The following is a 6000-nucleotide window of genomic DNA, read 5'->3' on the forward strand; positions in this document are numbered from 1 at the left end:
GGGCCCTTCCCATGCCTTCCACTTCTCCCACCGAATTCCTCCCTGTCTTCCATGGAACCCAAGGAAGCAGCAGAGAAACAAATGGAATTTCAATTTGTAATGGAAAGAAAAAGACTTCCTCTCCAACATTCTGCAACCTGGCAAATCAGAGACAGAGGGGGCCAGCCTGGCGCCCACGGGCATCCGTGCCTTGCCCACCCACAGGCCCTCTCCCTCTCCTTCCCTGCCTTTTGGGGATGAAGCTTAATCTAGATCCTTCCCTCCCTGCCTCCAGCACAAACTACCCCAGCAGAGAAGGCAAGGAGGGCCCTGGAACCAGATCTGCAGGGCTGACTCCGTCCCCGACACCTAGAACTGGAGGCCAGAGAAAATGTCTGGGAGGAACCTAAGTAAATTCTCTACCCAATGAACCTTGAAAACAATACCCCAGGTTTGTTTGTTTGGTTTTGTTTTAATATGGTACTGGGAATTGAACTCAGGGATGCTCGACCACATCTCCAGTCCTTTTTATTTTTTATTTTGAGAAAGGATCTCTGGCTGAATTGCTTAGGGCTTTGCTAAATGGCTCCGGCTGGCCTTGAACTTACAATCCTCCTGTCTCAGTCTCCAGGGCTGAGATTACAGGCAGGTGTCACCAGGCTGGGCGCCCAATGCACTTTCAAAAGCTCAAAGGGGAATGTGCTCCCCTTCTTGCCCCCCACACCTAACCCCCTTTAAACTCCTCCAATAGAAGTGTGTCTCACACACCACCCACCAAGCCCTCCCCCATGGGCTCAGTTCCTACCACCTGCCAGAGACAAGGGGGCAGAGGGGTAAGACCTTGGCCCCTGCTTCACCACCCCCATTTCCTCAAGGGACCATCCATCTCCTTTCCAGGTTGGAATTAGCATTTTTATCTCTGCAACTGCCATCTCTCAACTATTTACAGAAGCCACCAGGATAAAAGAGGCAACATAAAAATAGCGGCTTCCAGGATGGGGTGGGGGTGGGGGCACCACAGAATCTTCTAAGTTTCTTTCTCTCCTTGTCCAAAGGGAAAAGAGGTTCTTCTTTTCCAAAGGACTCCCCAACAATTCACAGACCACTAACCTGGAAGCTCCTTGGGGACAGGGACCAAGTCCCAGTGTGCCTCAGTTCCCCAGGGCAGAATTTGGTCACCAGAACCCCCAAATAGAGGCAATTGACTGAATGATCATGGATCATCATCAAGGTTCCAGAGCCAGGGCTGCAGAGAGGCAGCACCCTGCCCTGCCCTGCCTGCCCCTGTCACTTCCTGGGCTCTGTTTAGTCTTGCAAAATATAAGCCACTCCAAAAAACCAACCCAAACAAAACTCTGGCTTTTTTTCACTGCTTAAAATGTTTCGTAATTGGGAAAAAAAAATAAAAATCAGCCACAACAAACACGACTAAAACCAAAAACAGTGGTGGCTAAGATGATCCCTTCCCTATTTTGATCACTGACATCCAGGCAGGGAACCAGGGGCCTGGGGGCTTCCCAAGTCTCAGCGCTGGCCTCAGTTTAAAGAAGGCTTTTTGGGCTGGGATTGTGGCTCAGCGGTAGAGTGCTGCCTAGCACAGGCGCGACCAGGATTCAATTCTCAGCACCACATAAAAATAAAGGCATTGTGTTGTGTTCATCTAAAAAAAAAAAAAAAAAAAAAAAAAAGATTTAAAAAAAAGAAAGAAAGAAAGAAAGAAGGATTTCTGTCATTATCAAGGCCCATCAGGGAGGAAAGAAAAATAATAATCTAAAACCTTATTTTTTTTTTGCAAAAAAAAATTATTTATATATATATATATATATATATATATATATATATATATATATATTAAAATGATGTAAAGATGGTCCCCATGCTTACCTCCTGGCTCCACCCGAGAGAAAAGGACATGATCTACCAGCATAAGAAGCCCAGGCAGCCTGAGAGCTCAGGATGGGAAGAGATGTCAGCAAATTACACAGATCCCAGGGAACCTTGGGCCCGTAGAGTAGCCCTTCTCTAGGAAAGTGCCCAGCATACAGAGACCACCACGAAAAGCCACGGTCCCCCTTCTCTCTGGGACCCCTTCCCATCTTCACAGGAGGCCCCAGGAGCAGCCTGGCCTCCATGGTGTGGTCCCGGGGCTTCCATGGTGTGCCTCCAAGCACCACCACCTGGGAAGACCCGGGACACTCCACACCTGGCCACAGCTCCTGGCACTGGCCATCTGGTGAGGTTTTCTCTACTTTGAGTTGTTACTTCTCTGGAAGAAGTCTCGCGAAATACAAACCCACAAAATCACCGAAGGAATCACCAGGACGGAGTGAAATCTGAGTGTCCTGAGAAGGTGCACCTGAAGACTCAGGGGGCCGTGGGCTGGAGGGGACTGGGTTCTCATGGACAGTCACCTAGTACAACAAGTTATATGATCCACTGTGTGAAAAATCCAGAACAACCAAATCCTAGAGACAGAACGTGGGTCGGTGGGGGCCGGGGCCGGGGCGGGGCTGGGGCAGGGGCACTGGGAACAGGGAGGGACTGCACTACAGTACAGGGTTTTCTTTGGGGATGATGAAAATGTTCTGAAACTACACAGGTAGATGGTGGCCTGGCACCATGAATGTCTTAAAGTGCCACTTGATTGTTCACTTTAAAATGGTTAAATTTATGCTACAGGAATTTTTCCTGTTACTTTAAAAGAGCCGGGGATGTAGGTCAGTGGAAAGAGCGTGAGGCCCTGGGTCCAATCCCAGGCAGGAGGGGGGGGGAGGGAGGAGAAGGAGAGGGGGGAGGGGAGGGGGAGGGGAGGGGAGGGGGAGGGGAGGAGAGGGGGAGGGGAGGAGAGGGGGAGGGGAGGAGAGGGGGGAGGGGAGGAAAGGGGGAGGGGGGGAGGGGAGGGGAGGGGAGGGGGGGGAGGGGAGATGCCATTTCCCAACTTCCAGGAAAATCCTGGGGTGAAGGTCACTGCAGCGCTGAGCTGCCCCCTGAACCCACCTCCAGCTTCTCTAACCCACCCAAAGGGGAGCAGCCACGGAAGGAAAAACATCCTAGGAAAAGAGGCTCTGACTCAAAGGAAAATCTGAAATAGCATTTGCCCCAAATCCCCTGGATGGCAAGAGGAAACGAGATCCACATGCTTCCTCCAGCCGCCAGGAGGAGGCGTGTTGGGGAGGGAAGAGGGTGGCAGGTGACCCTGAGCAAGTGACTCAGCCTCACTGAACAGGGTGACTCTAGGCCCATGTTAAAATTTGAGCTAAAATGCCATGAACTCAGGCTTGCCTGCCCCACCTGGGCAGCTCCTTCCTCATCCAGGCTGAGGTCCCCAAGTTCTACTCTGAACCAATCTCCACTTTCCAGTCCATTCTTCCAGTTTCAGTACACATGACACCTCCTTCAGGGAGCCTGCCCAGATTCACTCCCAAAAGAAGAACTTTCTCCAGGACTCCCAGGGCCCCTGCTCGGCCCAGTCCCCCAGCACTTCTTGTTTGTGGTTTCTCAACCGTGGAGTTATTGCCATTTAGAGCTAGGGCACTGATCTGCTTAGCGGACAGTTGGAATCCCCACTTCCTGCCTACCAAAAGCCAGGAGTGCTTGGCAACATTATGACAACCAGAGGTCGCCCCCACACTCCCAGATGCTCACCAGGAGGGTGGCACCGCTCCCCTGATGAGAACTACTGCATAGTTATTAGCGAATATATTTGGCTACCGGCCCACTAACAACCTGGAGGCAAAGACAAGCCTGAGGCCTCGGGCATCACCACAGGGCCTGCTTAGATCTGGGTCCTCACCTGCTGCTTGGTAAACAAGTCTGGCCTACTCACATCCAGGAAGTCTTGTAAAAGCCTCTGCTCTAGAATAGGTGGTAATCTTGACATACCTGCATTGGCTGTGTGACCCTGGGAAAGTTAATTAGCCTCTCTTTGTAAGTCTCAATTTATGCATCTCTACAATGGGAATAAAAATCCCTGCCTTGAAGGATTTGGGTAGTCAATACATGAGATAATGCAGGCAGCATGTAGCATAGGATCTCGCACAGAGCAAGAACTCAATAAATGTTAGTTATTAGGAGTGAGCGTGTAGCTTGGTTGTACAGTGCAAGCTTAGTTTGCTCCAACCCCTGGGTTCAATCCCCAGCACTGAGAGAAAAAGTTATTAACATTATTATTACCCTAGGTGGGGGCTCACCAAATGAAGTTATTAATCTGGAAGGAGGGTCTGGGATTCACCAGAAAGCTGTTTACATGGTATGCATTCTATTCATTTTGAAGTTGCAGGTTTTGACTTTAATTTGTGGTGTCAGGGATAGAACTCAGGGCCTCCTGCATGCTAGGCAAGCACTTTATCACTGAGCCACATCTCCAGCCCCTGCCCCTTCCAAGGAACAAAGGAGCTTCAGAGACAGACACCCTCCCCTCTCTTCTCTGGGGACAGAGCCAGGGGAGGAGGAGTAATGGCAGCACAGACCCAGGGCACCTGAAGTTTCTGCTCTAGGACTAGGGGGCCAGGCAGAAGAATGCAAAAGTTGCCTGTAGGCAGGTGAGCACCGCTTGTCCCATTCCAGGCCAGTCTGCCCCTCATGATGTTGGCACTGACATGCCCCTACCCAGGCCCCATCCAGGAGGGGCCCAGGTGCCACATCTCAGCACCAAGTGAGCGCAGCCACAGTTATGAAAACACCCCACTTCCCAAACCCGGCAGGCAGCGGGTGGGGAAAGCCAGAAAAAGCTGCACCCGGGTCACTGAGACCCATTGCAGAGCCCGGCTGGGCCCGGTGCCCCGCACCAGCAGGGTGCCGGGGTGGGCGCTTCTCCGCATTCACAGTACGCTGCAGCTCAGAGGTAAATTTAGGTCAAAAGGACCAATTCGGCCCGTGAGGTACCGGCTGGGGTGGGGATGGTCAAAGAGCGCATTTAAGAGCAGCAAAGGTCCCCCGGGACCCCACCACTGCTGGTCTCTGGTTCTGCCACCTGGCGCCCAAGTCACCAGGGCCTGGGTTGCCCACGAGACCTGTGAGACCTGCGGGCTGCGGGGGTGGGGATGCTGCAGGTCCGCTGGGCCCCTCCCGCTCTGAGCGGGCCGGGTGTCCCCACCTGTCAACGCGAGGCGGGGGCCTAGGCCGCCCCCACGACCCCGACAGCCCCGGCCCGGTGACCTCAGCACCAAACTCCCGGACTGCCCCTGCCACCGGGACGGGCGCGGCCCAGACAGAGGCCACCGAGGCCCCGGCCTCTCGGAGGACGCTGGGAAAGGGGCGCGGGGGTCCGCATCCCTCCACGTGGCGGGACGAGGGGCGGCGCACGCGGTCCCCTCGGTGCCGGCACCCGGGACCGGCCTCCCGCTTTGTCTAAATCCGGGCGGTGGTCCCCGCCGCGGGAGGACGAGGGCGTCCGGGGCTGCGGCGGCGGCGGCGTCCCCCGCCCAGCCCGGCCCTCGGCCGCTCACCTGGGCTCCGCGCCGCCGCCTCCCGCGCTCAGCGCCCCCGGCTGGGCTCCGCTCGGCGCGGCTTGCTCGGCGCAGCGGCGCGCTCCTCTCCGCTGCCCGGGCGGGCGGGGCGGGGGCGGAGGAGCCGCCCAGCCTGTGCGCGGGCGCGGCGCCGCCTCGGGCTGCAAGCCGATTGGCCACGGCCGCTGGAGTCCTGCGCGGGCCGCGCGCCCGCCGCTGGGCCACGCGCGGGGAGCGGAGGGGAGGGCCGAGGCGGAGGGGAGCGGAGCAAGGGGAGGTCCGCAGCGGAATCTGCCGGTGGCGCCGCGGGAGCGCGGAGAGACCAGCCCGGCGCTCGGGCGCGCGGCACTGCCACCTTGCCCCCGCCCGCAGCGCGCACCTGCCCGGGTCGCCCCTCCGAGACCGCGGCCCCCTGGGCCAGCGGGGTGCGCCCCCAGCACTCGCTTAGTTCAGCCAAGCGCCCGGACCGCAGGGCGGCGGCCAAGTGTCAGGAAGTTTCCCCAGCCCGCGGGGAGACCCAGGGTCCTGCCCTGCGGCCCGGCACTAAACACCGAGCGTGGATGCGGCCCGGATT

The 6000-nt window shown here is 56.4% G+C and overlaps 1 protein-coding gene across 4 annotated transcripts in view; it reads right to left on the minus strand.

The window, feature by feature from the left end:
- Camkk2 (calcium/calmodulin dependent protein kinase kinase 2) overlaps positions 1–5522 on the minus strand; it is a 42323-nt gene extending 36801 nt beyond the window's left edge. For all 4 annotated transcript variants that reach the window (XM_076849991.2, XM_076849897.2, XM_076850173.2 and 1 more), the window contains exon 1: positions 5427–5522. The gene's annotated coding sequence lies outside the window, so the exon portion shown is untranslated. The remainder of the gene's footprint in view (positions 1–5426) is intronic.
- Between the last annotated feature and the right edge of the window lie 478 nt (positions 5523–6000).

Source organism: Callospermophilus lateralis, chromosome 1 (genome assembly GCF_048772815.1).
Source record: "Callospermophilus lateralis isolate mCalLat2 chromosome 1, mCalLat2.hap1, whole genome shotgun sequence".
Taxonomy (NCBI): domain Eukaryota; kingdom Metazoa; phylum Chordata; class Mammalia; order Rodentia; family Sciuridae; genus Callospermophilus; species Callospermophilus lateralis.